This window comes from Zeus faber (genome assembly GCF_960531495.2).
Source record: "Zeus faber genome assembly, chromosome: 4".
Lineage (NCBI taxonomy): Eukaryota > Metazoa > Chordata > Actinopteri > Zeiformes > Zeidae > Zeus > Zeus faber.
Window position 1 is genome coordinate 36,130,817 of NC_137191.1, and position 12,052 is coordinate 36,142,868.

The window sequence follows — 12,052 nt, forward strand, 5'->3', positions numbered from 1 at the left end:
CCTGGAAATAACATTTGGTTCAGACAAGGGGCGGAGCCGGGGTAGAGTGTGCAGGAGGCAGCACTTTGTACTGGATGTTGGCTGGCTAAAGCCCATCCCTGGCAGCCCCAGGGCTGGCCCCAGCCTGCCAGGCGGGGACACTGGCCAAGGGGGGCCTGTCATAAAATGGATGCTCACGCGCTGCCAGGGGACAGCAACATGGTCATAGCCACAGTTGGTGAACACGCACCGGCAAGGCCGGGACTCGGGGCTTCTCATTGAGCGCCGCAGGCTCGGAGGCAGCGTGTCCCACAAAGGGGCTCCGTCCCCACGCAGCTTGGACGCAAGGGAGCGGACTGAAGGTCCCGCTTCATAGCAGCAGCTAGAAGCACGCTATAAACCTCACACTGCACATGTTCAGAGTCTGTCTGTCTGTCCTCTCAGAAAGGAGGTGATACACCTTTATCCCCTGAATTAAAGAAGAAGGGCTAGACGCTCCTTCTATATGTGATGAATAAACCTCTTGAATCTTGAATATGGGAAGGAGCGTTAAGTCATTTTCCATATATATATATATATATATATATATATATTTACTGATCAGTGAATAGTGACCACATTTTCCAAGCCCCCAACTGGTACCCTTGTTGTTTAGTTTCTTGATGGGTGTGATGTGTTGAAGAATGAAGGAGTGACCGCTGACGCTGACTTGATTAAAATAATAGTTTTATTACACAAATCAGCATCAAACCAGACTTGCCATGGATGTCCTGGGAGAGACCCGAGCCAGATGGAATCTCTCCCAAGTGACGCTCAGCATTCGCTTTTAAAGCTTTACAGAGATAACATACCACATCTGGTTCCAACGCATAGGTGCCTGCTCAGCCTATGTCCTGTCATAAGTCTAAACATTTCCTCCTCTGGTCAAGCTGGAGGAAACAACATTTCTCCCCCATAGGACCTCTGATTAGACCCATTGTTGTCTTCGCTCTTCCTATGACAAAAAGGCAGTAAATCTACAGTAACATACGTTACTATTATTCCCGCATTATATTTCTGCCCTGGGAGCTCAGTGACCTATTCACCTCAAACCTTCCAGACACCTCATATTCCCCCCTTCGAGACTATACAAAGTCTCGACAGAGAGAAGAGTAATTGAACATACAATGTTAATTGGCCAAATAGAAATCACTTAATAAAAAACACAATTGGTTATAATATACCCTTCTGACCATGCTTAGTCATAGCAATACAGCAAATTTGTGGAGTGTGAGAGCGAAAAACCCATCTGGCAGCTTCCTTTCTTAGAACATCCATCAATCAATCAAGACAGGAAAATTCTCTCACGGTCCCTCTGCCCCAGGCAACCACCTAAGGTACTCCAAATCAATTAACAGAAAAAGACGAAGGGTTTAGAATACGGTATAGGATGTTACATATAAATGCATACATTTAGAGCCTCAGAAATAAATCAAAAATTTGTCCAAAGTCAGGCTGGTCGACCCATCGGACCTTCCAGTGGACCTTTCCCTGCCTAACACCAATGTCCCTCAAAAACCGCAAAAAAAAAGAAAATACCTGAGGTCCCAATGTATTCACTTCATCCTACTACAGACAACTCAAAGAAAACAATAGCAAATCAAAGTAATATGTCTTGCTAAAAATATCTAGCATAGAGTACAGGATATTCATCAATAATACAGGTTACATTGTAGTAAACAAACTCCAATATTATAAAACATTCAGGACACATATGTATGTATTGAACTGTTGGTTTTTAACACCATCAACTTTTAATGATTTTTCACTCGACACTCCTGATCATGATGTCTTCATTCAGGGTCCGCCGTCCATTTTCCTCCTCCATTTTCGAGTGTCCATGTTTGAATGTTCAAGTCCATTAGGCTGTAAGGATCTCTGGACACAGCCATCCTCTGACTGGTCCTGAAAGAAAGAATCACCAGCCAGTATCTTGCACAAACATCAAATACAGTATAATAATTTCACTTTTGCATTATACTTTAACATTATTCCAATATATGATTAACATTTTCCTTTCCCCCCTTTGTCCATGTATTTCCCTTGTTAACAATAGTGTTGAGTAAATGATGGAATCAGATATTCAAAATGGGTATTTCTCTGCTAGTGTTAGCTCCTAACTATACACCTCTACCCAATTCAGACCTGTATGCTGACAGATTTTAACAATGCGTTTTTTCAGCACACCATTCATTTTTACACAAATTCCTTGGCTTTGCGGATGATAAACAGCTCCTAAACGTTGTTTAATTCCCAATTTTTGCAGAATTAATTTTACTGTTCTATCCACAAACTCTTTCCCATTATCTGAGGATATCCGATCTGGAAGTCCCCACCTGCTTATGACCTCACGACACAAGAACTTGGCTTGACAACTGACTGAGCATCTTTACGCTTGGTTGGACATGCCTCAGGCCACCGTGAAAATCTATCCACGACGACTAGCATGTATCTTTTACCTCCTATTGGTCTTATCATGTCAACAAAATCCACAACCAACTCACGCATAGGACCTGTCGGAGTTGGAATGTGACCGGGTGGACTCAACACACCCCTCCGAACGTTATTTTTAAGACAGATTGTGCATCTGACTATGACATAATCAATTTGCTCAAGCAAGTACGGTGCCCAAAAACCATACTCTTCGTGATTTTTCTCCTTACCTCCCCCCTTGCAACATGGGCTAACCCATGTGCTTCCTGAATCATCAGACCTAGTAGGTCAGGGGGTGCTACCATCAGTCCTTCATGATTTCTCCACAGACCAGCAGAATCTTGTGTGGCCCCTCGGGCCAACTATAATTGTTTATCAATGGCTGACGCCGCTTCTTGCATCGCGATCACATCTCTGAGCGTGATTTTATCTTCCAAGTCCACTTCATGAGTGACCAGAAGAACCTTGCCTGCTTTGTTTGCTCCTGTAACTGCTTTAGCAGCCTCATCAGCCGCTTTGTTACCTTGTGTGACCCTTGACGTGTCTATTTTGTGTGCTGCACACTTAGCTACAGCTATTTCCTTTGGCTTCATCACCGCATGCAACAATTTCATTATCTGAGCATGATGCTGTATCGGAGAACCATCGGTTTTCTTAAATCCTCGATTTTTCCACACTGATCCAAATAAATGACACACATTATGTGCATATGCCGAATCTGTATATATTGTCACTCGCTTGCCTTCGGCCAATAGACAAGCTTCAGTCAGGCCCACAAGCTCAGCAAGCTGTGCAGAAGCAGGTTGTGGTATTACTTCTGCTTTCTCAACAACAAATTCAGTTCCCTGGGCTTTGACCACTGCATAACCAGCACTCAATGTGTCTCCTATTCGATAGCAGGACCCGTCAGTCCAATACTCCACATCTGACACATGCAGTGGGAAAGCTTGCAAGTCTGATCTGAGCTTTGCATATCTCTCTACTTCCTGAATACAATCATGTGGCTCTCCATCCCCTGGTGTTGGTAAATTATCAGCTGGATTTACCGTGACGCACCTTACTAAGGTGACATCTTCCTGCTCTAAGAGCCTATGATAGTCTCTTAGCCTAGACATAGTCAATGTACATTTACCGAAGTTCAAAAGATTTCTGAGACTATGATGGGTAAGAATTGTCACTGGGTAACGCATAGTTACTGATGATGCTTTCTCATACATTAGATAAACTCCCACCATTGCTCTGTAGCACAGTGGTAGCCCTGATTCTACTTCTGAATAGGCAGTAGAATAATACGACACAGGTTGAGGACTTGTCCCTGTACCTGTTGGCTGACAAAGAACTGCACATGCATGTTTGCCTCCAGTGGACGTAGCCACATACAGCAAAAAGTTCTTAGAGTAGTCTGGCAGCGCTAGCGCTGGAGCTTCTTGTAGCCTCTGTTTGATCGTTTCAAATGCCATAAGACCTTCCTGAGTCCAGGTGAGGTTACAATGGAGTTGAGCATTCCCAGTCTCTTTTATCATGGCTCTCAAAGGCCCTGTTAGGCAGGCATAATCTTCTACCCAGGCTGAAGAATATCCCGCAATGCCAAGAAATGTCATCATCTCTCTGACTGTTCTAGGCTTTGGTGCCGTTCGAATGGCTTCCAAATGACTCTCAGAGATGCGTCTGTGTCCATGGGTTATTGTTTGACCCAAATAAACAACTTTTTCTTGACAATACTGTAGCTTCTTCTGAGAGGCCTTGTGTCCTTTGTCTGCCAATAGCTGTAACAGTTTGATTGAATCCTCATGGCATGTTTCCTTATCCGGTGAACAGATGACGATGTCGTCCACATACTGAATGACAGTACTTTTCAAGATCTGATCAATCCCAGCCAAGTCATCCTGCAATACTTTATTGAAAATGTGAGGGCTATGTTTGAATCCTTGAGGGAGCCTCTTGTACTTGAAGGTTTGTTCTTTGTACGTGAATCCAAACAATCCTTGACTTTCTTCGCTCAGTGGAACACTGAAAAATGCTCCACACAAATCCAACACTGTGAAGTATGTAGCCTCTGGAGGAATTTGGGCTAACAAGGTATGTGGATCTGGTACATCTGCTGGAAAATCCTGCACCACTTCATTTATCACTCTTAAATCATGTACCAAGCGATAGGACTCATCTGGTTTCTTTAAAGGCAATATAGGTGTATTGCTCTGAGGATCCAAACATATTTCCACTACACCTGCTTTCAACAGTCCTTCAATTTGTGGTTCAATCCCTTTGATTGCCTCCTCCTTTAGTGGATATTGGTTCTTCCAAGGAGGTTTGGTTCCTGGTCTCAGTTCAACTCTCACCGGTTGGGCTGACTTCACAAGTCCGATGTCAGTACTATGTCGTGACCACAAACATTCTGGAATTTGTTGCAGCATCTCCTCTCTCATGCTGTCTGAGTCCAATTTAGCGCTGAACATTGACTCATGTGTCATCTGTATCACTTGTGGTTGTCCTTGTCCTTGAGCTGAAATCATGATTTTCATGAACTTCTGTTCTTCACTTATCCAGATAGCAAGATTCTCCTTTATTGGTGAAAAAATGGCTTCTTCAGCTTCTGCCATCATTTCTCCTATTTGCTTCTGCTCAAATCCTTCAGCCACCATTAATGTCACATGTGGCACACTTTTCACAATGTCAAACTCTTTCTCAAGATATTCATTGATGTTTATCTTCATAGCTGCTCCTTGTGGTCCCACAATTATGCAGCATGAGGTCAGCTGAACATGCTTCGGTTGACTACTCAACCATTCTTCTGGATCCAATTGGTCAGCTTTCTTGAAATATTTCAACGTGCAGTGATGTGGATACTCAGGGGGCTTAGCATCAGGCATATTTGCCACAATGAACTTCTCCCACATCTTGGCTGGCTCTAATAGCTCTGGACTAAGATTTCCAATCCAATATACTGAAGAAGTCTCGGTCTCTGGTGCGCTAAACAATTGGTGGTAGACATCAGGTGGCACATCCACCAGACAGCCGTCCGGTGTACACCGTATTGTGCAATTTAGTTTGCACATAGCATCTCTTCCCAAGAGTGCAATGGGCGTATGTTCTGACACCAAAATAGGTAGTGTGATTTTCCGATTTCTACAGCAGAGCTCAATTGGTTTTGTGAGAGGAATCAGCTGTTTCACACCCTCAAACCCGATTGTCCGTACCAATTGGTCAGACATGGGGAGATGTATAGCATCTTCAGGCCGAACACAGGTGAAAGCTGCTCCGCAATCTGCCATTACTTCCAATGACTTATCATTTATTTTCACCTCTATTTTTGGATCTTGCTCCGGCCCTGATACTACCAGCTGACACCTCCCTTTCGAGTCTTCTGGGCACCCCTAGAAACCAGGTTCTGGACCCCTGTAAGGGTTCGCTGGTCCCCTGGGTGGCTGTGGTTGTCCTCTGAAGCCTCCTCTGAAGCCTCCTCTGAAGCCTCCTCTGAACCTGTAGCAGTCACGTACAAAATGACCTTGTTGTCCACAATTATGACACGCTCCTTGAGACTGTTGGAAATTTCCTCCTCTTCCTCTTCCTAAATTTCCTTGGCCTCTTCCTCTCCATGTTTGTGGTTGGTCAAAAACTGGCTGTGGAAAGGAGACAGTGGGGACCACAGGTGGTAGAACCTGAATCTGTTCTTGCTGTGGTTGTGGTGGTAATTGATTTAATTGTGACTGGCTCTGCATAACCACAGCTTGTTTCTTTTCCTTCTTCTTGTTATCCACCAACTGTATTTGGTTGAGTTTTCTGAGAGTCTCCTGGTCCTGTTCCTTCTGGTCATGCTCCTTTTTCCGATATAGCTCTACTTGATGTGCTATGTGGTCCGTATAAACACTTTTATGTGTTTATACGGTGCTCCTCACTTGTAGAGGCAGCCCCTTCTGTATTTTAGCTCAGAGAATCGATTTCTCCATTTGATTCAGTTCTGGATCATTTCCTGTGACATTTCTCCACATTTGATGAGTTCTTGACACATAAGCTCTTGGATTATCCTGTGGGCCCAATGCCTCGATAAAGATGTTGTCCAGGTGTACGTTTGTTGGAAAAGCATCTTTCAATGCTCTCCACATCCGACCTCTGCTTGCAGCAAACAATTATGGGTCATATACAGCAGTTGCCACATATCTGTTTAGGCCTGCCGTCTGCAGGATCTCTTCCATAGCTGGGACTCCAATGAGGCTAGCCAGAAGTCTCTTAATATCTCCCATGGCAGGCTGTGTTCCCACCAAAACCTCTTCCAGCTTTGAGATCCATGGATGCGCTCCATCTTGAAGAGTGGGTAACTTTTCAAGTATGTTAGACATATCTGTATTCTGCCAAGGCTTGTATTCTAAATTTTGTCCTCGAATTATCACTGGACACATTTTGTTGGGTCTCTTTCCTTTTCTTAGACGTAACCCATACCTCAACGTGTCTGGCTTTTGAGGCTTTTTCTTCTGGAGTTTCTTCTCTGTTATTTGCAACTCGTGTAATTGCTTTTCCAATACTTGTTGAACTTCTGGACAGGTGGAGTCACTTATGTCCTCAAGGCATCTGTCTATACTCCTCTCGATCTCTCTTAAAATCATGCGTCTGTCATCTCCTACCACAGTGCTGGCTGCTAACGGTTGAAAACAGGAAGGACCTCCTTTCTCCAATTCTTCATCGCTTTCACCCTGTTCACTTTCATCCGTGTCGTCCGTTCCTGGTGACATTTTCCTCACTGGTCGATCTCCCTTTTTCTCTGCTTTAGCCAACATCCGTCTGACTGCTGGGTCGTATCCTCCAATAGCTTCGTCAGAGTCACTCCCAATCTCTTCTCCTATTTCCAGACTTCTGACTCGTTGTTGGCTTCCCAGACGGTTCCTTCTCTTGGTACTGTTGGAGCTTGGATACATCTTTATGGTTGTTGTAGCCTTGCCCATTTCTATTATTTGCTCATCTTCATCTTTGCAGAGATAGTTGCCTTCCTGTGTAATCACTGGGAGCTGGGGATAAACATCAGTGAACTTCACCTCCTTCTCATAAGGCGGGGGCTTCTGTATAGATGCTGTATGTGAGTAGGGCGTGGTAATCTTCTCCATCAATTTTTCTGTTTCCTTTTCATTTTTCTTTATTTCTTGTCTACTTTGTTCTCTTTTTTCCTTTGCAGCTTCGAACCATGTCTGTCCCTCCTTTGCAAACAGTTGCAGAATGCCAAGTTCTGTTTGTCTTTTCTCCGTGCGTCTCTTTCCTTTCTTGCCTTTCTTTTCATTTACTTTATATGTGGACACAAGCACCTGCATTGTTCTAATCACATCCGGGTTAAGAGTTCCTTCAACTGGCCATGGTTGTTCAATGTCCGGCCAATGCTTGCTCCATTTTCCTGATATTTTTGCAATATCTTTAATAAGGGGATTGTTCTTTTGCACTACATCAATAGGAGTGATTACTTTTGTTATTTTAGTATCCATTTTTGACATCCTAATGACTCTCTTATTTTTCTTTTTTTGTAAATCAAATTGAATTATTTTAAAAATGTCTTTATAAAGCACCGTGTAATCACACTCAACCAACAACAGCTGAATTTGCCAACCCCAAAGGAGACCAATCGCTTCCCACTTGTGAAAGCCAATTCATTTGTTCACTATCATTCACACTCATTTATGTTCAATTATCAAAATGATATCAGTGTTCATTCTCAAAACAGCATAGATAAATCATACCCAGATAATGAAACCAATATTCACAGAACTCAACAGTATTTAAATCAAATCAGCTTTTCCACATGATCAATCAATCAATCAGTCAATAATACCCTATTAATTAGGCAAATGCCTTAATTGGTCAGTCTGTTGCCAAGTCTCTCACTAAATAATTGCAAATGCAATGTATGAAAAAGAACTACTACAAACGCATATGTGAAAACAAGCTAAACACATTTATTATAACTAATATTTATAGGTATATAGGTAAATGCAGGTGAGGTCTGTTGAAAGAGTTTGTGGATAAAACCGTACTGGCCTTTAATTGGTTTGGATGGATTCAGGATTCCAGAACGTTGTCATCCGCAAGCCTCAGTGTCTGTGAAGATCTGCCAGATGTCTTGTCATCTGCCCTATGGATGATTCAGTTCAGACTCATTCCATCTTCTCTGTCTTTCCCCAGCTTTCACTCAGCATAGTAAAAGAGAGAAAGAAAGAAAGAAAAAGAACGACAGAAGAGTTCAATGCCTTAGGCTCACTCTAAATTCTTATACACACTGTAATACAATTCAGTGTGACATACATTATCAGCTTTTTATTTTGCGCACACTTGAAATAAAGCAATGGTTACTTTTAATCATGCAATGCATTTAAAGTCCAAAGAGTATATTAGTCAATCTGATATCACCTTTAATTAGTTATTTTTATTCTATTTATCTATTTATTTTTATTTTATTTAATTATTTTTATTCTATTTATCTATTTAATTGTATTTTATCCTTTTTATTCTTTCTTCTAACTACTGAGAGTACAGAGTAGAGAGGGGGGCTCACCAGCCCCTCTTGTCAGGAGGAGTTAACTAAATTCCACTCTTGTGTGAAGCACCACCCCTTGCTCCACCTCTTAAGTTTAGCAAAGACTTCCAGTATGGACTGGTCGTCAGCGAGTGAACATCCTGTTTTGGCTCCCGTAGGGACAGCCCAGCTCAATGCAGTTACACGCACTCGTAAATCAAAGCTGTTTTCTCTCAGCAGTCGAAACACAAACCCTCTTTTCTTGCATCAAGAACCAGAGTCTCCCTTCACCCCAACAAGACCATCTGCTCTTTTAACCAGACAGGATTCACAGAAATCACCGCCACACACACCCCAAGCACAAAAAGAAAAAGAAAAAACCCACACGCCAATCAAACAAATCACAAATCCCACTTCCAATTCAGAGCAGGAGATTTTCTTTTCTTTTCTGGATGTGTACATGTATGTGTAGGCAGACTGTGGCTCTAGTCCTTCAGAAGGCTCATTTTGTTATCAACTATATAAAGTCCTGTAAAGGTTCATATCCTTTATCAAATGCACAAACGTCCTTGGAAAAAAGGCTCATATATATTTATCAAACAACCTTAGAGAAACAGGCTCATATATATTTATCAAAAGTCCTTAAAGAAAGGCTCATATATTTTTATCAACTTTACAAAGTCCGTATACAGGTTCATATATATTTATCACTAAAGGGGCAAGAAATGTTTTTCTTTATGTATTATTCAACTGCTCACCACATATATATACCTATTTAATAACACATTTATTCTATATCACATACACAAAACATTACACAAAGCTCTTCTACCTCTGCAGCCGCGGCATTTTCACACTCACACACACAAAAAGAAAAAAAGAAAAAGGTATGTCTGACCAGCAGAACATCTAATCCCCAGAGACTTTAACAGCGCTTAGCTTTATGTTTTAGGTCGACTCATTTATACTTTTCTAATTTCATCAAAATTTTTACTTTGGCCAGACTTTTAAAATTTTACTTTGGCCACACTTTTAACAAATTCTTTTTAATCAGATTCTCTCATCATGCATGTTCACTAGTTCTCCAGAGCAGGTTCTGCCCTGTTTTTCCTCACTTTTCTTTACAAACTTTATTTTTTCATCTTTTGAGCCTTTAACTTGTAACTGTTTTTATTTCACTTTATCCTTTTCATCTTACTTTAGCTCAAACTTTATTTTTCATCTTTAGCCTTTAACTTGTAACTCTTTTTATTTGACTTTATCTTTTTCATCTCACTTTAGGCTTTTAACTTTTATCTCTTTTTCACTTTTCATCTTACTTTAGGCTTTTAACTTTTATCTCTGTTTCACTTTTCATATTTTTCATCTTACTTTTAGGCTTTTAACTTTTATCTCTTTTTTCACTTTACTTTCTTCTTTTTCATCTTTATTCATATAATTTTATTTTGAGTCAATTCCCCTGGCCAGGGTTATTTCCTCTTGTTTTTTCCTACCTAGATTTGACTATATTATATCTTCATTCGGCCAACTTTCACACAGCATTTAATGTACACATGTCTTACTGTTTAACGAGATACGGGCCCTGTCTTCGTTTATCTTGCATGGTTATTTAAATAACTTTTGGCTACTAGTTCTGCCATTCTACAATTACTTTTTATTTCTACTTTCTCAACATCTTTTAAGCCTTTAACTTTTACTTTTAACTTCATTTTTCATTTCTCTCGTCCCTGTTCTCTATTTCAACTTTTAACTTTTATTTCTCTTGTCTCTATTCTCTATTTCAACTTAATTCTCTTTTTCTTCACTTATTATTCTCTTATTCCCCTTATTTACGTGTTTTACATCTTAATTAACCCCAATTTAGACGGAAACTCACTTCACACATCAACACATCATCTCCATCCCCGCATAATCTCAGTGTAGTCTCCCTGCCAAAAACATACTGCTCCAGCCCACATAACAGCTCAATTTTGTGAGAGGTCACTCACCCTGAGAGCGGCAGTTCGCTGGAGCAGGCAGCATCGGCAGATGAGGCCCAACAGATCCTGATTCGTGACGCCACTTTATGGTTTAGTTTCTTGATGGGTGTGATGTGTTGAAGAATGAAGGAGTGACCGCTGACGCTGACTTGATTAAAATAATAGTTTTATTACACAAATCAGCATCAAACCAGACTTGCCATGGATGTCCTGGGAGAGACCCGAGCCAGATGGAATCTCTCCCAAGTGACGCTCAGCATTCGCTTTTAAAGCTTTACAGAGATAACATACCACATCTGGTTCCAACGCATAGGTGCCTGCTCAGCCTATGTCCTGTCATAAGTCTAAACATTTCCTCCTCTGGTCAAGCTGGAGGAAACAACATTTCTCCCCCATAGGACCTCTGATTAGACCCATTGTTGTCTTCGCTCTTCCTATGACAACAAGGCAGTAAATCTACAGTAACATACGTTACTATTATTCCCGCATTATATTTCTGCCCTGGGAGCTCAGTGACCTATTCACCTCAAACCTTCCAGACACCTCACCCTCAAGTGCACTGAACGTTTGTGCATGCACACATGTACTGTATGCTCCATAGGCATTTTCATAAGGATGCGGGGAAATTATTATTATTATTATTATTAGCACTGCTGCCTCGCAGAAAGAAAGACCTGGGTTGGATTCCCTCTGTTGGCACTGCGCTCCGGAGGGGTCGTCTGATTAGGGGCCCGCACAAGAAACATCATCTGACCAGTGATGGACGTAGGAGTTGGTCCCCGGGCGCTGTACTGTCAGCTGCCCTGCCCACCGCTGCTGGCCTGCCCCCCGCAGGAAGGACGAGCCATGATGGGAAAATGCAGAAGAGACATTTCACGGCCTCCATTGCGTGTGTGTCGGCCGTTGCTGCACAGAATGCACGTGTGTTGTGGAGTGATTGTGACTATAAAGACAAGCTAAGCTTGTCCTGTTTAATTGTTATTATATCTTATGTTTGGCCGTCTTAATATTACATTTGATGTCAACATGCCTGACCAATACCCTGCAGTGTGTGCAGAATGCAGCAAGTATAATATATTAAAGGATAATATCATTATTTTATTATTATAATTGTGGTGAAAACGGGGACATT